This window comes from Schistocerca americana, chromosome 5 (genome assembly GCF_021461395.2).
Source record: "Schistocerca americana isolate TAMUIC-IGC-003095 chromosome 5, iqSchAmer2.1, whole genome shotgun sequence".
Taxonomy (NCBI): Eukaryota; Metazoa; Arthropoda; class Insecta; order Orthoptera; family Acrididae; genus Schistocerca; species Schistocerca americana.
This window is the reverse complement of record NC_060123.1, coordinates 92,940,842-92,963,458: the sequence shown is the minus strand read 5'-3', so window position 1 is coordinate 92,963,458 and position 22,617 is coordinate 92,940,842.

Sequence of the window (22,617 nt, the reverse complement as noted above, 5' to 3'; positions counted from 1 at the left end):
TTCGTCCCGTGGTCGGACAGAGCAGGCCAAACGGGGCAGAGGGCGGTGAGGACCAGGGACTGTAGCAGTCTCTGTTATTGCGGGCAGCAGCACGGCAAAAGACGCGACGCATCGGCGGACGGCGACTGGGAAGAGCGCGGCCGACTTCAGCTAAGCGGCCCTGATGACAGGAGCAGCTGCGTCGGCATACCAGGAGTTGCTGAGCCGGCTGGACTCGCGGGGTAGTGCTACGGGCGTGCCGCCAACACTACGTTGCACACATCAAATACTGTAAATTAGCTGAATAAAGTATTGTTGTTGTTGTGGTCTTCAGTCCTGAGACTGGTTTGATGCAGCTCTCCATGCTACTCTATCCTGTGCAAGCTTTTTCATCTCCCCGTACCTACTGCAACCTACATCCTTCTGAATCTGCTTAGTGTATTCATCTCTTGGTCTCCCTCTACGATTTTTACCCTCCACGCTGTCCTCCAATACTAAATTGGTGATCCCTTGATGCCTCAGAACATGTCCTACCAACCGATCCCTTCTTCTGGTCAAGTTGTGCCACAAACTTCTCTTCTCCCCAATCCTATTCAATACTTCCTCATTAGTTATGTGATCTACCCATCTAATCTTCAGCATTCTTCTGTAGCACCACATTTCGAAAGCTTCTATTCTCTTCTTGTCCAAACTATTTATCGTCCATGTTTCACTTCCATACATGGCTACACTCCATACGAATACTTTCAGAAATGACTTCCTGACACTTAAATCAATACTGGATGTTAACAAATTTCTCTTCTTCAGAAACGCTTTCCTTGCCATTGCCAGCCTACATTTTATATCCTCTCTACTTCGACCATCATCAGTTATCTTGCTCCCCAAATAGCAAAACTCCTTTACTACTTTAAGTGCCTCATTTCCTAACCTAATTCCCTCAGCATCATCCGACTTAATTAGACTACATTCCATTATCCTTGTTTTGTTTTTGTTGATGTTCATCTTATATCCTCCTTTCAAGACACTGTCCATTCCATTCAACTGCTCTTCCAAGTCCTTTGCTGTCTCTGACAGAATTACAATGTCATCGGCGAACCTCAAAGTTTTTATTTCTTCTCCATGAATTTTAATACCTACTCCGAATTTTTCTTTTGTTTCCTTTACTGCTTGCTCAATATACAGATTGAACAACATCGGGGAGAGGCTACAACCCTGTCTTACTCCCTTCCCAACCACTGCTTCCCTTTCATGTCCCTCGACTCTTATAACTGCCATCTGGTTTCTGTACAAATTGTAAATAGCCTTTCGCTCCCTGTATTTTACCCCTGCCACCTTTAGAATTTGAAAGAGAGTATTCCAGTCAACATTGTCAAAAGCTTTCTTTAAGTCTACAAATGCTAGAAACGTATGTTTGCCTTTCCTTAATCTTTCTTCTAAGAGAAGTCGTAAGGTCAGTATTGCCTCACGTGTTTCAGTGTTTCTACGGAATCCAAACTGATCTTCCCCAAGGTTGGCTTCTACTAGTTTTTCCATTCGTCTGTAAAGTAATGCTACCGAATTCTGCTGTATCACTCTGCGCTGCCCCTCGACGCTCTTGAACTTTCTCGGCCTCCTGAAGAAATACGGCGCGATGGGTCCTGGCTTGAGCTCGGCCATCTGTAGTCCCGAGTTCGACCCACGAGCCTGCAACAATACATCCACATGCAAGCTTTGCGAAGTTACAGAGAACAATATGACGAATTATCTGCTTACTCAGTTATCAAACGTTAATAACTGCCATTTTATGACACTGATTTCTTTTCAACGTAGCTATAATCTTCTATTTGTGGCGTTGCAAATTGCCTTCCATGGGGTATCCAGCGGTATGACGTGCTGAAGAGTAGCCTTTCATTACAAGTGCTTTTTAATGTATCGTAGGTCTGCAACATGCGGGGTGTTAATAACTTGTTGGCAGCTGAAAATCGATCCACAGGTCGACCTGTCCACCAACGCGATGGAGTGTGGATCCCTTATGGCAGCGGTTAAGGCTTCGATCGTATTTGGCCAATTGTAAAGCAAAGTCGGTAGAGCTTACTGGTTCAGCATGGTGTTTGAACCACGAAGGTTTCAACACTTCTGGTGTCGTCTTCTGTCTGAGAAGCACGCTGGTAATAGGTAGTAAATCAGATTTTTCTCTTGTATGCAAAATGGAAGCTTTTGAGCAGCACACTTCGATGTAAATGCTGAGATGCAAATAGCCAGATGCATTACTGTTGCCTTAAAATGAATGAGGTTCATAATACTACTAGGCTCTATCAAAGTCTTCACTGATTCGCACTTGCAATGGGCGTCACTGAGGGGACCGGACGTAGAGATCCCAAGTGTCGTCCGATCTCTTCATTACTATGATCGCCTTAGATGCTGCCCACATTGAAGATGCCCGTCCACCCTTGGTTGTGTGGGAGGTCGCTTAAAGGCGTGGCAGGCGACAACAGACGTTTAGGATGTACAATTGGAGGACCGCAAGGTCTGGGCATTCACAGAGGGTGGGATTACTGGCGGTTTTGAGCCTCAACGGCGGGCGCGTAATGGCCCCCTTTGGAATTTGGCTGCCAAGGTAGGGAAGGAATCCAGTGGGCACTTTGTCTGGATACTAGGAGGAGTCATTCCAGATGAAGAAGGGCTGCTTCAAGAGCCCATGAAGAGCTTTGGGTGGCAAGCTGAAATGGAAGAGACTGCGAGACGAAGGCGATGTTCACCATCTGTAGCATCGTTGACAGAACTGACCGCGGTCGTTTGGTACAAAGCGGTGTGGAGGGTCTGAACCAGAGGCTCATACGGTTCTGCGACAGTGTAGGTTGCAGGAAGATAGACTTGCATCATAGGGTGGTGGATATCCGGGTTTCATTTAATAGATCAGGGCTCCGTTATACACAGGAACAGGCTATACGTGTAGTGGGATTGTGTGGAGGGGACTGGGAGGTTCTTTTATGTTAGAGGGTCTGGGAAACTACATAAATGTCTCCAGTCTAAAATTGTGCAGGACAAACACAGGAAGGTAGACGTAGAAACAATGGGTATTGTAGTCATAAATTATCATAGCTGTGTTGAAACAGAGTCAGAGCTCCAGCCTCTAATAGAATGCACTTAAGTACATATCGCTGTAGGTACGGAAAACTGGATAAAGCCAGAAATAAGTCCAGCCAAAAATTTCACAAAAGACGAAACCGTGTACAGAAAGAATACACTAAAGTGGTGGACTGTTTATTGCTGTCAGAAGTCGTTTGCCTTGTACTGACATTAAAGTAGATAGCTCTTGTGAGTTAGTATGGGTAGAGGCTATACTTGGCAACTGGAAAGAGTAACAAATGACTGTTATTTCTTTACATTAATAACTGAAGTTTTTGTTTCAGTAATTTATATTTCTTACGCGTTCAACAGGAAAAAGTTCGACTGACATACACAAAAAGTATCATCTAATTTTGGACTTTATGTTAACCAGGCACTTAGTCACATGAGATTTAGTGCTGTTTATTTATCTGTCAACATTACAGATGATAACAGTTGCTTTACAGTTCAAAGAATACTTGAGTCTCATTTCATACAGGTGACTTCGATCTATACTCCACATTTTGGCGAAAATACATATTCAAATCGGTGATAGGCATAAAACGTCGTCCTAAATCGTTCTGAACGCTTTCACAGAAAATTATTTTGAACAAACACTTACGAAAACATACTTGATCTCTTTGCAACGTATAATTCGGACAAAATGTGGAGTATCATGATGGATGCGAGACTAAATACCGCAACATCAAAACCCACTAAACAAAAGCAAAATACATCTATTTAAAAAAGGAGATAAAAATTCACTTGGCGCCTTCCTAAGAGACAGTCTGCACTCCTTCCGATATGCCTATGTAAGTGTAAACCAGACTAGATTTAGATTCGAAGAAATAGTATCGACTTCACTTAAACTAACAAGTACACAAAAGAGGTTGCAGAAGGAAGAAAAAGCATTGCAAATTTCAAAGAACGCAAAATCTACAAGATTTGAAAAGTTTACAGAAGCTCGAAACTTAGCACCAACTTCAAGGCGAGATGCTTTTAATAGTTTATTAATGGAAAGAGTAGACATTGTCTCCACGTCAGTCAGTCTGAAAGTGTAGAACTGTCTCCATGTCAGTCACTCGTAGATGATGGTATAATCACAAGTAGAGCTGACATTTCGTAAATTGAAGTGTCTGACATCTGTGCCACCAAAAGTCATTGGTAGTATGGTTACACACCTTTGTTAAAAGAGATGCTGCTCGGAAGTGGAACCTGATGGATGTGAATAGAGTGTCACTCCGTCTTGATTGCAGAGTGAGCTATGTTAATGCTCATACTGGTCTAGTATCACTGTCTAAGTGAACTCCCTCACATAGTGAACTTAATGAACGTGTTTATAGCGTATTTCAGCTGGTGACAAATTGCTGTGGGCTACAAACAAATCGTTAACGAACAAAGGTTATATAGTATACGTCGTATAGCTGTGGAGTATGAGGGTAGGTTGGGCACGGACTATCAACTTGTTAACTCCTCAAGCGTTTTGATGCTGTCATCTCTAACCACATTTTTGGCACGGCTTATAATTTAGTGGAATTTTGTCGGCTTGGAGAATATGTAATTAATTACTTCCAGCTTTTTCAAACTACCCTGGCGAGGTGTGATAAGTCCCATTTAGCAAATAGCATTACATTAATTGTATCTTCCCAACATAGCTGTGTTGGGGCATTTATACTGAATAAACTCTTACGAAAGTAAAGCTTTCGTTTGTGACTTTTTCCCACTGGGGCCGCCACACTAGTGTTCGAGCAAGCATTGTTAATTCTGGTAAGTGCCATCTTTGAATAGGTTCCAGAGAAACAACGAACGTGTAACCAATTACTTTGAGGACAATGGTCCTCCACAATATTGATAAATTTTTATCTGAATTAGTCGGCTTTATTCGTAGTTGTCCTGGAATTCCCCAAGTGTGGTTGTGTTAAGCAGTTAATCGAAGAGACTTCACATGTTGGTGCGCAGTGTGCTGATAACCGTACCAGAGCTGAGGTCAGGTGATTTGGAAAGGTTGAGGAAGTGAGGCAGGTCAGTGTCACTCACCACATGAATTCTTGCTCACTGCTTTACGCCCAACAGTACTTTGACAGTTGTGGTTTGACATTCTAATTTCTCTCAGAGACAACTAACGTGTTTTGTTATGGCCTTCAGCAACAGAGTTGTAAAGTTCAGAGTAATACTTTATCTACCCACGAGAGGATATTGGAGGCGTTTTAACGCGCAGTTAAGAAGAGAACTGTAAGACGGGCCAGTGACTCAATTTCAGTTCTCTACTCGCTGCAGCTGTACCCTCCGCAGGAGGCAGATATCTTAGTCAAGAAGAAGCAAACGTCACTCGTGTCTGAGAGAGGAGTTTGATTTTTTCGTAGCGTGAGATTGCTCATTGCTATGTTTTCCTGCATATTTCGCAAACTCCACGTGTGTCATATTTTGTGGAGTCAACATAAATACACATGGGCTTTCTCAGACAAGCCGAGACATGCACAATCTCCAAGCATGTCACATGTCACTAAGTCGATATAAATCCACGTGTGCTTTCTCAAGTTTTGATTATACTCTCGTCTCACTAGCATCAATAAGCAAGGCAAGTATGTTACGTACTGTTGCAGGATAAATCATTATGTATTTTGATAAACAGTACAGGCAATTTTTGGTTTCATTAAAGTATGGTACAAATATCGAACTATTGACGTTCGCAAGCATAGCTTAACCTGAATATTTAGATGTGGAAATATTTAGCATTAGGGACCATTGTCCGTTGCTACCGGTATGGTATTAAGATCGACCTTTCCTGATTATCAAGTGCCGCTTAACCTGCAAGTTAGATAAGAACTTCCACTATGTGAGCCATGTATGTTCTGTACTGTTACAGAACTAATCTCAACACGTTTCAATAATTAGTAATAAAGGCAAATTAGATGCAGGAAAACTTAATTTTGGTGTCTAATATGTCTTATCCAAAGCCTGGTACGAAGAGCAAAGTTTGCTCATTGTCAAGTGGGAGATACAGGGAGCAAGATGGAGTGCACACTGATTGCCGTTCTGTTTTAATGGCCGATATGTACTGGCTGTTCCATTTTCATGGCTGTGATTGGTGTGTGTTGTGTGTGTGTGTTTGTGTGTGTATGTGTGCACATATGTGTGAAACCTGTATTAGGATCCTGTGGAGTCCGCTGGATCACAGACATGTCCACACTTAACAAAGTTGTGGCTCCTTTGATAAAGCTGTATGTGTGGCCTAAAGACACCCCACCGTTCACCTCGCCTGCAACTGCCACAAATAGCTTTCAGTTATGCAGCGATTGCGCAACTGCCACCATCACTGGAAGAGAATAATATTCTGAAACTTTCAATCATTAACATAGGGAGCTCTTTGATTGGCCGTTACATTTTAACGACTAGTAAAATACTGGACTATGATTAGGCTATCTAAAAATGGTGTCTTGAGTATAATGCTTCTGACTGGTATATCTGCAAGCAAGGGGCGTGGCTTAAGAAAGAGTTAAAAAACGGTGCCAGTTGAGATTATATAGAACAAGACGGGTTACATACTGATTTTCTGTTTCGTTTTAATGGCTGGTTTAATGGCTGATATAACACTGAGATGCGATTGGCGGAGGTGGGAGGGTACGGGGTGGGAAGTGGATGGAGCTTAAGAAGGGATGTGATTTAATAAGGGGATGTGGCATAAAATATGGGTGTGGTTTTTAGAAGGCATGGCCTAGAAAAAGATGAGGGTTAGGAAAGAGATGTGTCCTCTAAGGTGGTAGAAATATGGGATGTGACTCAGAATGCCCCTTGCCCTCCAGCTGAGGAACGCAAACTGGACACTGACAGTGGGTATTTGGTGGGACAAAGAGTATCAGGTGCTGCTAAGTATCGATCATTAATTACCCAATTGATCTCCTATCGAGAAGACGGAGGAAATGTTTTGCTAGAAGAAAAGACTAGCAAAAGATTTTGAACAACACCATATCTCATTTCCGACTTCAGAAAGTGTGTGCCCAATATGTCAGTCTAATCATCAAGACTGCAGCTATAAAGAAGACAGTTACAAATATGACAGAAATGAATAACATTTAGTGAAACTACGTGAGTCAATCTATCCACTCAACATCATTTGCCTCGATTTTTGTCCAAACTACTCCAATATCCTTTAGTCCATGAAGTAATATCTTCCAATGTATTAACCCTTCATTTGTTTTACCACTGGTATGGTCTCTCATAGTTCTTACTGTATCAACTTTAATTTTAGGTATTACGTAATTGTATCTACTGCTAACGTCCTTAACTACTTTCTTCCCCTTAAAATTGCTCTAGCATTAGGACTTTCATAACTGCTATTTTCCTTCTTTATGTTGATCACGCATATTCTTAGGTATCCTGGCTCTTAATTCTTAATTAGAGAAATTATAGCTGATGTCATCATAATAATTTCTAATCATGGAGAAAATTTTCTCCCACATGTGACGTGTTATTTGTGGCCGCCCCCTCTTCTCTCCCACTGACATTAGCTGCTTTCCCCTGGCCTCCAGCTAAGACCTGTAAAAGTAAATCTGCACCTAGTATTTGTGGAAATGGCTTGTAAAATAAGTTTTAAGAGATATCACTCTGGAACAGTAATAAATTCCCAAATCTTATTCTTGTGTTAAATATTAAGAGACGAAGCAATTCATTTCATTTTACCAAATTTTTCAGATATTTAAAAACTTTTACTGGCAGCAGAAAGTTGTACTGTTCGAACTTCAATAAAAATGTGCTACATGATGAACTGGGTGGAAAGAGTAACAAATGACTGTTATTTCTTTACATTAATAACTGAAGTTTTTGTTTCAGTAATTTATATTTCTTACGCGTTCAACAGGAAAAAGTTCGACTGACATACACAAAAAGTATCATCTAATTTTGGACTTTATGTTAACCAGGCTCTTAGTCACATGAGATTTATTGCTGTTTATTTATCTATCAACATTACAAAAAGGTTGATATTATATATCCTGAGAGAATGACAATTAATAGCTATAGTTCGTACATATGAAAGTACAAAACTGTAGAAGCAAAACTGCTTCAGTAAACATATATTCACAAACAACCCATTTTTGGCATATTTAGTACGTGCTTACGAATGAGTCATCAGTAGCTGCCACTGATTTCACTTTTAAATAGATTCCTAGTTGCAACAAAAAGTATTTGAAACCTAAGTTATTCTACTGTGTCCCCATGAAATTTGTCTTAAATTTCAATTACGACATTTGATATTAAGGGCTGTCGTGGCTCCTAACGATTCAATAGCAATTGTCCAACAAACGAATCGATTGCGGACCCAAGTTTACTTGCACTTGTTTGCTTCTGTTGTACATTCTCACTCGCGCCAGTGTTCGCTACAAATTACGATACACCTCTTTACAGATTTTCACCAAGGACGCCTCCTGCACCCCACACAGTTTCGTGTCCTGAGTGGTCTTTCCTGTCGCTGCGACCTCTAACAGGCCATGTACCTAATAGAATTGTAATTTGCTATGTTAATACTGTAGTTACTACGTTCACGGTTTACTGCTGGCAGCGTCAGCATTCTTCTTCTTTCCACTCTGTTGCAATCAGATAATCGCCACAACCCATTTGTCTTTCCGTAACTGATACGTAAGGTGCCGGTCCTTCCCATTCATCTAACCCATCTGGTAATTTAAATTGCAGATTAGGAACATTTCGTGTTTAGAAACTGTCAATTTTTCAATCTCGGCAGATCCCATGATTAATTTTAGTTCATGTATATGTTGCCAGAGAACTTTATAATAAATTGTGGAAATTTGGACCATTACATCATTTCACAATTAAATGATCCCCATCTTTACTATCTATCGTGAGGCGTAACACACATGTCTATGTCTGCTAGGGTCATTTTTGCCATCATTAAAGCATTGGGCATCAGTTTTTTAATGAAGCATTTGAAACCATGGGAAGCCATGTGAGTATTGGTCAAGTTCAGTCAATGCCGATCATTACGAAAACCGTAGGAGTGTGTCAGAAGCTCACTCGGCGCCTTACAGATAAAGTCACACGTACTCAGAGAGCCGAACAACACAGTAATTGGACAGTGGTTCACTCTGAGGTGTGGAGTTTTGTCCGGCGAGTTGACGTTCCAGCCCTGTCGGGTGCATTGATGACCCAATCACGAATTAAAGCCAGAGGGTGTGGAGTGTGTAATTCAGGATGGATCTGCGAGTTTTGGGGCGTTTCTCGTACCACCACTTGAACCTACCCATTGAGGTTGCCGTGAACATGTTAGCGGTTGACAGTCGTGGCAGTTTGACGTACTCTGTAAGTACTCTGGCACCACCACCGGCAGTACGGAATACTACGTGTTGTTTTGGATACAGTGTTATCCGTAACTTTCTGATGTTTTTGGTTTACTATTGTTGTTAAAAATATTTTGCTTTTTATTTTTAGTTTATTTCGTTTCTTTTGCGATCCAAACCATACAGTTAATTTACGTCTTGGCAGGATTTACTTTCGCGTGTTTACGCCCTCCCGGCGCCTATTAGTTAGCTGCATAATTTCAATCAGAAAGTAAGGATTCACAAGTTCATATTTTACTGGAGTTCAAGCGTCCGTTACAGTTTTTCGACTCACTGTAAAAGTAGCGTGCAGAGTGATAATTGTTGATGTTGCCGTAGGTTAGTCAGTATTAGATGAACATGCCAAGACTATGGGCTGGTATTTCATTGGCGAGATTGTAGCTATAGTACCAAATGGCTCTGAGCACTGTGGGACTTAACATCTGAGGTCATCAGTCCTCTAGAACTTAGAACTACTTAAACCTAACTAACCTAAGCACATCACACGCATCCATGCCCGAGGCAGGATTCGAACCTGCGACCGTAGCGGTCACGCGGTTCCAGGCTGAAGCGCCTTGAACCGCTCGGCCACTGGGGCCGGGTAGCTATAGTGCTAGATGAGGAGCTTCAGGCATAATTAGAAATGGCGTATTTTGAATTAGATACAGAAGGGAGACAGAGACAATGGGAAATGGGAAAAGGTAACAATTAATAAGCAAAAGGAGGAAACCGAGCCGGCCGAAGTGGCCGTGCGGTTAAAGGCGCTGCAGTCTGGAACCGCAAGACCGCTACAGTCGCAGGTTCGAATCCTGCCTCGGGCATGGATGTTTGTGATGTCCTTAGGTTAGTTAGGTTTAACTAGTTCTAAGTTCTAGGGGACTAATGACCTCAGCAGTTGAGTCCCATAGTGCTCAGAGCCATTTGAACCATTTTTTGAGGAAACCGCAGCAATCGCTTTTCAAATTAAGTCACCAACTGGTTTCACTCGTTACTTAAGTAGGAAAGCAGCCTCATCCAATTCCAGAGCAAAGTAGCATGCGGAAGACTCGTGGAAACAAGTTTAAGTTTAGGTCAGAAGAAAAATCAAGTACATAGAAGACGTTCCGCTCCTGGGTAGTAGTCAAGAAGGTGAGTAGACCAAATACTACAGGAAAAACTGGATATGGAATACCAAGTCGCAAGCATCGTCAAACGTGGTGGCGAGCTCAATGAGATGAAAGAGAGCAAAGGGGCGTGTTTGCAGAGGTTTAGAAAACAAAAAGTCAAAAGATTGTGTGGAGTGACGAATCACGTTACACAATGTGACTATCGGATGGCAGGGTATGGGTATGGCGAATGCACGGTGAACGTCATCCGCAAGCATGTGTAGTGCCAACACTAAAATTCTGAGGCGGTGGTGTTATGATGTGGTAGTGTTTTTCGTGGAGCGGGCTTGCACTCCTTGTGGTTTTGCGTGGCGCTACCGCAGCACAGGTCTACAGCGATGTCTTAAGCACCTTCTTGCTTCCCAATGCTGAAGAACAATTCGGGGATTGCGACTGTATTTTTCAACACGATTGAGCACCTGTTCATAATGAACGGCCTGTGGCGAAGTGATTACACGACAGTAACCTCTTTGTAGTGGACTGGCCTGCACAGAGTCCTGAACTGAATCCTATAGCACATCTTTCGGATGTTTTGGAACGCCGACTTCGTGCCAGGCCTCACCGACCGACATCGATATCTTTACTCAGTGCAGCACTCTGTGAAGAAATGGCTGCCATTTTCCTAGAATCCCTGCAGCACGTGATTGAACGTATGCCTGCGAGAGTGGAAACTGTCTTCAAGGCTAAGGAAAGGCCAACACTAAATTGAATTCCAGCGTTACCGATGGAGGACGCCACCAACCTATACGTCATTTTCAGCCCAGTGACCGGATACTTTTGATCACATAGAGTACTATTGCAGAGGTTTCCAGAAGCAATAGAACGGTTTATTTCGTTGGGGTTGACCATTCAACCGTACACCAGCAGGTAATCGTTTTGTGGTGACCATAATAGACCATTTCCTTTGTTACATCGAGATGCTGCCAGTGACGGACCAACACGCATTCCCAGTTGTGCAGTTGTTAGTAGATAATATTCGTATTGAAGTTTCTTGGCAGACTTGTTGAATGTGTTGCGTTGGTTATTTAAGGAGAAGAGTTAAAGGCTAGCCCACTTCAATCTGAGCCTAACCGAAGGATGGAAATAGTACATCAGAGAATTTGAAAATGCTTAGCTATTAAGTGAATGCACATCATTCTGAATGCAACACACATTTATCCTCTGTTGCGAGTGCGTGTAACTCTTAAGTGCACACTAGCACAGGGTTGTTGGCACTGAAGGTGGTGTATGGTAATAAGATACCATGGACATTCGACAGGATTAGACAGAAAGCAGCCAGGAATTCAGGGTTTGTCCGAGAATTTGCTAGAATGATGAGGGAAGAGTGGAAGAGGGAAGCAAATACTGAAGCACTGTAGAAACAAGAAGAGACAGTAAAGCGAGTGGAAACGTTACCTCAGTACAATGCGGACCAGTGGATGACGTTGTTGAGCCCATATACTCCGAAAGAGAAAAAGAAGTAGTTTATAAAACGATTGCAAGCCCCTAATCAAGTAAATGAAAACACATCATCGCTCCATTTGCGGCTATAATGGCCAACGAGGTCACTGACTGCGTATGTCGGGCATCTAAAACCATTCAAGGGTGCACCAGGAGCAGTTCCACGAGAGCTATTAATGACGTCGAGGAAGAAGGTAGAAACAAGAAGCAGAGGTATGAGCAACAGGCAGAGGAAGTCCATGTTCGGGAAACATTCAGGACGAGGAAATAGTTGATAAGAATGGTGCTTTTGTGCTTTTGAGTATTTTACTTACGGTGTGTGGTACAGGTTATTGAAGTTATTTCGGATAAGATTACACATGGTGATTAGAAACAGTCTGAAAAGTTTGTAAGTGTGTTGCAGGGGAGTTTGTCCTGAGAATTAGTTGTTAAGAAAATGATTAGATACAATCCGCCGTTTCTGAGTTATTTAGCATTGAAGTTAGGACGAGGAAATAGTTGATAAGAATGGTGCTTTTGTGCTTTTGAGTATTTTACTTGCGGTGTGTGGTACAGGTTATTGAAGTTATTTCGGATAAGATTACACATGGTGATTAGAAACAGTCTGGAAAGCTTGTAAGTGTGTTGCAGGGGAGGTTGTCCTGAGAATTAGTTGTTAAGGAAAAGATTAGATACAATCCGCCGTTTCTGAGTTATTTAGCATTGAAGTTAGCCTATCAGGTCGTCGCACACACGAATTCAAGCAGCTTTCCAGAGGAGGTGTTGCAACGTGTTCGGTGTGTAGCTTCCTCCAACCGATCACTTGTCTTAAATTTATCAGTTCGAAAAAGGCGCATTTTAACTAGTAATGAGCATTTAAAAAAAAATGATAATTCATTGACCCACAGGCATTTTAGAGCGTGCGAGTGCTTGAATTTGGTTCGCACAACGACCTAATTGGCTAACTTCGATTCTAAATAATTCGGAAGCTCCACAATTTTTCGAATTCTTTTCTTAACAATTATTAGTCAGCACATTGTCCCCTGCAACACCCTTATAAGCTTTTCAGAATGTTTCTGACAATCCTCTAGTTTTATGTCAAGCCAATAATTATCTTTAGTGTATTAAGATGTTCTGTTCGGAGACAAAAGACCCATGAGGGCACGGGAGGTGACACCGGTCTCTGTCCTCAAGCTGCTGTACGAGAAAGATGAGAGAAGAAGAATGCCAGTTTTGGCTGTCCTGTTCCTCTGTGCTAGGTTTTAGAGTGGTTTCGCTCCATAATCATCATCTGGACAGAGGAATTCTACTTTCAGGAAACTAGGCGTATTATTTTCCAGCCACAGGTGTTTGCTTGGTTTGTTATGTAACGTATGGGGATTGTGAACCGAGTTAAGGAGGCTGGAGACCGTGTTTTCGCGGGTGCAACATATAGCAAGTAGTACTGGCTGCTTAGGGCGGCGCTGAAGGAGCGTAGGAAGTTGCTCTCAGCGTATGCACTATTGTAGGAGCAGGTGCAGGAAGCGATAGGAGTGGCTCCGCATGAGTCAAGGAGGGTAAAAACGGGGTGGAGAGATGTTGGAGGCGGAATGCTAGATACTATATTTGGAACAGCAGACGCAACAACGGAGTTGACGAACTTGCAGCAAGTACTTCATCATGCACTACATGTGCAGCTAAGTCTGTTATTGTCACCTGAACTGCATCTGAGGGGTTTAGATGGGTGCAAGAAGAATTACTGCCGGAGTTACAGTAGGTAGCGGTGCAGAGCGAATAGAACTTGCCGCTCTGCTAGCAGGGAGCAGCTGTGGTTGTGACGACAGATATTGTACAGTTGTATGTATGAGTGAGGATTCTGGTAGGGAACAAACGTGTGTTCCTTAAACGTTATATTGTGCCCATCTATCCAGTGTAGCTTGTGGCAGTTGGGGGATTCGTGCAACGAAGAGCGGTAGGGGTATTACAAGTGGTGGAAAACGGGGGCCAACACCTGAAGATACATTTTAGCAATGTCAGATTGAGGTTATCAAGAGGTAGCGATGGGCTGAAGCATAAACATCATACAGTTGTTCAGGGGTAAAGCAGAGTAAAGACCATGCCAAAAAACGGTGATGAAACCAGAGCTGTATTTTCAGGTGTGCGGATACAAGCCGTGGCGTGAGATTAGAGCGGCAGTTTGCCGCCGCAGAGTACGTGGCTGGCGGTTGCTACGGGGCCGTGACGAGAGGCTAGCGTTACGCGGCTTTGGAAAAACCCGAGCGGACGCTAGGCAGGGGCGCGTTTGCGCTCTTGGAGAAATATATTCCGCAGAAAAATTGATAAAAACAGAACTAAGAGTGACATGGAGGTGCGGGTTGGAACTCATGGACAGAAAAGTATGTAAAGCTAAATTACCTAGACGCGCCACAAAATTATACAATAGTTTAAAAGTTAGTGTTGCCTTAAAAATTGTAAATTTATTCAATTTGAAAAGCTGATATCTCGGTAATGCTTTGGCCGATTGATATGAACAAAATGTCTACGGATGCGGCTAGTAGAGCTGCATTCAGCAATCGTAGCCGATTTAGCGTAGTGTGTCCCATTTTTGAATGAGAGGTCGGAATATGGGATTCAACAGAGAGAAACTGTGTTTTTGATAATAAATAAATTTAACGAGACGAAACTAGCGGCAGAATTCCAAAGTTTAAAGAGGTAAATGAGTAATTAAGTATGTATTTTTATCTGTTTATATACACTCCTGGAAATTGAAATAAGAACACCGTGAATTCATTGTCCCAGGAAGGGGAAACTTTATTGACACATTCCTGGGGTCAGATACATGATCACACTGACAGAACCACAGGCACATAGACACAGGCAACAGAGCATGCACAATGTCGGCACTAGTACAGTGTATATCCACCTTTCGCAGCAATGCAGGCTGCTATTCTCCCATGGAGACGATCGTAGAGATGCTGGATGTAGTCCTGTGAAACGGCTTGCCATGCCATTTCCACCTGGCGCCTCAGTTGGACCAGCGTTCGTGCTGACGTGCCGACCGCGTGAGACGACGCTTCATCCAGTCCTAAACATGCTCAATGGGGGACAGATCCGGAGATCTTGCTGGCCAGGGTAGTTGACTTACACCTTCTAGCGCACGTTGGGTGGCACGGGATACATGCGGACGTGCATTGTCCTGTTGGAACAGCAAGTTCCCTTGCCTGTCTAGGAATGGTAGAACGATGGGTTCGATGACGGTTTGGATGTACCGTGCACTATTCAGTGTCCCCTCGACGATCACCAGTGGTGTACGGCCAGTGTAGGAGATCGCTCCCCACACCATGATGCCGGGTGTTGGCCCTGTGTGCCTCGGTCGTATGGCGCTCACCTGCACGGCGCCAAACACGCGTACGACCATCATTGGCACCAAGGCAGAAGCGACTCTCATCGCTGAAGACGACACGTCTCCATTCGTCCCTCCATTCACGCCTGTCGCGACACCACTGGAGGCGGGCTGCACGATGTTGGGGCGTGAGCGGAAGACGGCCTAACGGTGTGCGGGACCGTAGCCCAGCTTCATGGAGACGGTTGCGAATGGTCCTCGCCGATACCCCAGGAGCAACAGTGTCCCTAATTTGCTGGGAAGTGGCGGTGCGGTCCCCTACGGCACTGCGTAGGATCCTACGGTCTTGGCGTGCATCCGTGCGTCGCTGCGGTCCGGTCCCAGGTCGACGGGCACGTGCACCTTCCGCCGACCACTGGCGACAACATCGATGTACTGTGGAGACCTTACGCCCCACGTGTTGAGCAATTCGGCGGTACGTCCACCCGGCCTCCCGCATGCCCACTATACGCCCTCGCTCAAAGTCCGTCAACTGCACATACGGTTCACGTCCACGTTGTCGCGGCATGCTACCAGTGTTAAAGACTGCGATGGAGCTCCGTATGCCATGGCAAACTGGCTGACACTGACGGCGGCGGGGCACAAATTATGCGCAGCTAGCGCCATTCGACGGCCAACACCGCGGTTCCAGGTGTGTCCGCTGTGCCGTGCGTGTGATCATTGCTTGTACAGCCCTCTCGCAGTGTCCGGAGCAAGTATGGTGGGTCTGACACACCGGTGTCAATGTGTTCTTTTTTTCCATTTCCAGGAGTGTATTTTAAGTATCTAAAATTCGGAAAAAGCAATATCGTGCCACAGGAACATTATTTGTGAAAAAACAGTGGCAGATACAAAAAATTGGAATTTAAATTGTTATTGCCCGAAAAATTCCCATATTTTTTAATATATTATATATGTTTTGTGTTTAGTTTTGAATATTCGCAATTTCTGTCGAACATCGTTTTGAATTAGGCAGTCGTTTCGAGGATGGATAGGGCGGCCATCTTTGAGGACACTTGAGTTTGAGCGACGCTAAGAGCCAGACGTGCCGCCTATCTGTGGGAGTAGCGGGTGGGTAGCCACGTTCGGGGACAAGTTTTAGGTAGCGACGTTCGAAAGCGATCAAGTGGAGAGCAATATCGTGGTTTAGGACAGCAGACAAGATCTTATGTTGTGAATTGTCAACAGACTGTCGAGTGCTATGATCGCGACCTATGAATTTTATAGCGAAATGTTGTAGCATCACTTATTAACTGCAGCCCTTACGAAAGAGGTCCTCAGACTGCATTTTAAGTGTTTACTGAATATATCGAAGAAAAATAAACTACTTGTTCAAATTATAAATCAACGTTAGTGACTCAATATTTTAAATTTCACCTCAGTACCTGCCTGCATTGTTTTTTTTTTATATTTTATTTCAGCTTAAAAATTGAGTTTACGAAAAGTATGAGCTGGCACCCCGTGACGAAAAACGTAGTCAAACATTGAGACCAGCCACATCACTCGACCACTCAATTAATTTGAGTGAAACAAATATATATATTTTTTCGTGTCATAGCACGTGGCGGCTGGAGGCAAACTATTCAAACTTCAATGTGTAGTTCAAATGGTTCAAATGGCTCTCAGCACTATGGGACTTAACGTCTGAGGTCATCAGTCCCCTAGAATTTAGAACTACTTAAACCTAACTAACCTAAGGACATCACACACATCCATGCCCGAGGCAGGATTCGAACCTGCGACAGTAGCGGTCGCACAGTTCCAGACTGTAGCGCCTAGAACCGCTCGGCCACTCCGGCCGGCTCAATGTGTAGTGCCAAGTACCGCCGTACAGGGAGCATGTTTGGACTGGATGCACTCAGCATATGGCATAGCAGTGGTTACTAGCTGGTAAGCGGAAGGGAAGCTCATGGGAGAAATTGGTTTAGAATTAAAAGCCAGTGGACTGTTCAAATGTTCAAATGTGTGTGAAATCTTATGGGACTTAACTGCTAAGGTCATCAGTCCCTAAGCTTACACACTGCTTAACCTAAATTATCCTACGGACAAACACACACACCCATACCCGTGGGAGGACTCGAACCTCCGCCGGGACCAGCCGCACAGTCCATGACTGCAGCGCCCAAGACCGCTCTGCTAATCCCGCGCGGCCCAGTGGACTGTTGATCAATGGGAGTGTGTGTGGTATCATGGACCATTTACCAGCTACAATGATGGGGTTACTTTGTTGTCTGTTTTCGCCAGATGAACGTCTAGAGCTATAGTCAAAAAAAAGAAAAAATCCTGAAGGACACCTGAGAGTCAATCACTACATCAGGTGACAGGAACGCAGGAGGATGGGTCACTGCAGAGCAGTTGTTGCAGAGTGTGGAAGAGTATTGCGATTGGTATACATCAGTAACCATGACCTTAGATGCAGCAGTTCCTAGTGCCATAGTGACTCTGATTTTGCTGTACCTAGTGTTCGTGTATATGAAACGATGTATCATGTGGCAGCCCAATCTAATGTTATTTCGAGCTGTTCCCATAGCCTGAATTCTCCAAGATTTATGAGCTTGAATAATTGTCTAGCAGTTAATAACGCGAGTCTTGTAGTATATGCTTATGTTGCAGATTAAGGGTGAAGGTAATTTCAAAAGAGTTCCAGGTTGAAGTAAGGCCCAAGGGGGCAGGTCTTCTTTACGGAGGGGCAGTGTGCTGTCGTAACCTAGTCTTTTATCAAAACTAATAATAAGTCACGAGAAAGCCGCTTAGAATACTGCATTAGCAGCCACAGAATTGTAGCCGCAATTAGGCTACATGTGGGTCAGAAAAGCATGCGCATAAGGGGATTGCGATACGAGGCTAGCTGCCTTTGGCAGAGAACTGTACTAGACAGCAGTGATTACCGTAGCAGATGGGTGGATTTCACCACATCAATGAAGGTCTCCTCTTATGGGCGACGTCAGGTGCCAAGTTTTAGTGAGAGAAATGTGCCTCAGAGTGATACAGATGTCTCTGAATTCTGAGGCAGCGGCGCTTCCTGTCGCTAACGTCAAGCAGCACCACGTCAACACCAGGGCCGTGCCAGACAGTGAGATGACTGGGCGTCGTCAGCAGAAGTCATTGGTTCGAGACTAGACTGCGGCCCTCAGCCGCAGTACTGAGTTCCTCACGGGTCTTAGTGCCACAGCACCACATGCCTGATGCTGCAGCACAGTTTTCCTCATGGGACTTAGGGCCTCTGCACCAGCCGCTATCTGATTCCTGCCATAGGGTAGTGGTCGAAACCCCTTCACAGCTGTTTCCACTCACTACCACGTAGGACACATGTGGAATCAAGGGCCTGCTCCAGGAACCATAACGAACGGAGCATCGCTGACGTCATAGGTATAGCCTCTACAATCCATCTACGAATAGTGCTGGCTAGGGTCAACAGAGTCAGGAGTGTGTTTGCCTCGCTGAGCCAAGACAAAACCTGTACCAAAGTAGAATAAAGCATTCCCTACTGACAGCAACGTCTCCACTTCTCCTTTCAGCCAGTCACCACCACCACCCAACCCATCGATGTAACTACACACTTCGGTACAGAAATTGGGTGCACGACTTGCTGTTATGAAATAGAAGAGATAGGGTGAAATGACTGAATGTCCAGATCAGGTGGCCTTTAACGACGGTGTGTTTTGTGAGACTGGACGGTGTAGGAAGAAAATTAAGTGATGCAGTGTAAAGAGTTCCAATTTTGTTCCATTACAGGAGGAGTGATGCAATGATGTAGTCCATCCCTCAGACGAAAAGCATATCAAACATTCAAAGACCGTGATTGTATTCATGTTTATTCCACATCTACGTTGAGAAAACATACATTCTTCAAATGGGTTCAAATGGCTCTGAGCACTATGGGACTCAACTGCTGAGGTCATTAGTGCCCTAGAACTTAGAACTAGTTCAACCTAACTAACCTAAGGACATCACAAACATCCATGCCCGAGGCAGGACTCGAACCTGCGACCGTAGCGGTCTTGCGGTTCCAGACTGCAGCGCCTTTAACCGCACGGCCACTTCGGCCGGCTATACATTCTTCATCAGATGAATACAGGGTAGAGAGCAACATCACTATGAAATTTTTTTGGACGAAAACACCGTATTTGTGTATTGTTTTAGTCACGTAAATACGTGTTAATGAGTTAATGAGATAATAGCACGTAGTGTACTTCATCATTCATTTCTTCAGCTTTCTCGAAGACTGCTGTAAATTTACTTTAATAATTAATTACCATTCAGAGAATACACAGCACCCTCGTTTCTGTTTGCTTGTGCTGTCATCACACACTCGATTATGTATCTACAATGTGCGTACGTCAATGTAAGTGTAAGACGTTCTTGAATAGAGAACACCCTAATGCCGGAAAAAATGTGCACCTGGAAAACCGACGTCGAGTTTGTTCCGATGGCGTATGTTACATGGGGAATAGTAGATGCATTGATAGTGTTTCCAGTGTCGTCCGCCAACAGATAGCGTAGTCGCATAGCTACAAGAGCGCCTTTTGTGACTACCCGTTAATAGTTAATGCTGACAGCCTGAAGGTTCGAAGTGGTACAAACGTGCGGAGCAAGCAGGCAATCATGTCACGGAGATGTGCACGTGCTTCCCACAAGAAAGTGAGCGATGCTTCCTGCAACAAAGTGAGCGAGTTTGAAAGGGGTCAAATTCTGGCCTTCCGGGTTGTGGAATGGCCCTTTCGGAGAATTGCCACACAAGTTGCACGTGCTGCCTCAGCTGTGCCACGATGCTGGTATCAGTGGTCACGTGATTAATGTCACACACGTAGCCGAGGTTCTGAATGTCCATACAGCGCAGACACACGCCAGGATCTTCGCGTTGTAGTAGTAGTGGTAGAGCGTGCAGCTACCACAGCACAGATAAGAGGGCTTGTGAGTGCAGACGTGTCAACAAGTACTGGTGCGAACCAATTATGAGCAGTGGGAGTACGGGCACGCTCACCTCTATCCCGTCTTCCATCCACACCACAGCGACGACGTGAATAGCTCGATGGTGACATCAGAGGATAACCTGGAACTTGAAATGACGCGCCGTGGTCTTCAACAATGAAAGCAGATTCTGCCTGCACACAGGTGACTGCCGTTAGCCTGATGACCGCTGTCTCGTAGACACACTAGCCCCATCGCAGGCCTTGTAGCCAGGGGTACGATAGGCTACAATTCTCTTTTAGCTTTGATGACTGGAGGGGAGGTTAACCAGCGCTCAGTATGTGCAGAGTGTTGCTCTACGTGTTATTTGCCATTCTCACAACAGTAAAGAGATGAGTTGATCCAGCAGGATGATCGCCCACACACTGGTCGTAAGACTCAACGTGCTCTGCAACATGTGCAGCAACTTCCCTGGCCAGTAGGATCTCCAGACTTATTTCCTATCGAGCGCGTGTGTATTATTATGGGACCTGAAGTTCCTCATGCGACTCGTCAGCCAATAACTCTTTCAGAACTACTGAACAGGTCGAGCAGGTGTGGAATAGCCTATACCAGGGCAGTATTCTCCATATGTGCGATCGACTGGACGCCAGGTCAGCGTCTGCACTGTCGTCATTGCAAGCTACACCACGTACTAGCATGGGTATTTCAGAATGGGTAATGTGGTACCTCAGAACCTCTTGTGCTATTTATACGTGAGAGTAATTATTACATGTTATCCATATCTCCATATACACAGTTACATTATTGTAATAATAAATCTTGAATGAACTGGAAATCTCTAAAAGTGTGTGCTAATATACACTGAAGAGCAAAAGGAACTAGTATACATGCCTAATATCGTGTAGGGGCCCTCGTACAAGCGGAAGTGCCACACACGACGTGGTATGGGCTCGACTAATGTTTGAATTAGTGCTGGAGTGAAATGACATAACTCCATAAAAGTACAAGGAAGTGGACACCTCTTCTGAACAGCACGTTGCAAGGCATCCCAGAAGTGCTCAGTAATGTTCATGTCTGGGGAGTTTGGTGGCCAGCGGAAGTGTTTAAACTCAGAAGAGTTTTCCTGGAGCCACTCTGTATCAATTCTGGACGTGTGGGGTGTCGCATTGTCCTGCTGCAATTGCCCAACTCCGTCGGAATGCCCAATGGGCATGAATGGATGCAGGTTCAGACAGAATGTTTACGTACGAGACACCTGTCAGAGCCGTATCTAGATGTATCAGGAGTCCCCCATGTCCGCCCCCGGTAGCTGAGTGATGCCGGCACGGTAGCTCAGCGTGTTCAGTCAGAGGGATAGTTGCCCTCTGTAATAAAAAAACTGAGTTAATGGATCAACAAAGAACTGAAACGGGTGTCTTTCGACGTCCGCCCGGAGCAGATACAACGAACGAAAACGAACAAAATGGGATTTAGAAAAAAAAAAAAGTGGTCAGCGCGACAGACTGTCAATCCTAAGGGCCCAGATTCGATTCCCGACTGGGTCGTAGATTTTCTCCGCTCAGGGACTGGGTGTTGTGTTGTCCTAATCATCATCATTTCATCCCCATCGATGCGCAAGTCGCCGAAGTGGCGTCAAATCGAAGGATTTGCACCAGGCGAGCGGTCTACCCATCAGGAGGCTCTCGTCACACGACATCATCATTATTAGGAGTCCCACATCACTCCAACCAGATAACATGTTACCAGTCATCAACAGTCCAATGTCTGTGTTGACGGGCCCAAGGGAGGAGTAAAGCTTTGTAGAGTGCAGTCATCAAGGTTACACTAGAGGGCCTTCGGCTCCGAAAGCCCATTAGATGTTTCGTTGAATGGTTCTTACGCTGACACTTGTTGATGGCCCAATATTGAAATCTGCAGCAGTTTTCGGAAGGGCTGCACTTCTGTCACGTTGAACGATTCTCTTCAGTCGTCGTTGGTCCCGTTCTTGCATGATTTTTTCCTGCTGCAGCGATGTCGGAGATTTGATGTTTTATCGCCACGCGGAGTGTTCGCGCGGTTTGAGGTGTCATGTCACGGACTGCACAGCCCCTCCCGCCGGAGGTTCCGGTCCTCCCTCGGGTATGGGTGTGTGTGTTGTTCTTAGATGTTAGTTTAAGTAATGTGTAATTCTAGGTACCGGTGACCTTAGGAGTTTGGTCCCTTAGGAATTCGCACATTTGATGTTTTACCGTATTCCTGATATTCACGATACACTCGTGAAATGGTCATACGGGAAAATCCCTACTTCATCGCTACCTCGGAGATGCTGTGTCACACCTCTCGTGCGCCGACTATAACATTACATTCAAACTCAGTTACATCTTGATAACCTGCCATTGTAGCA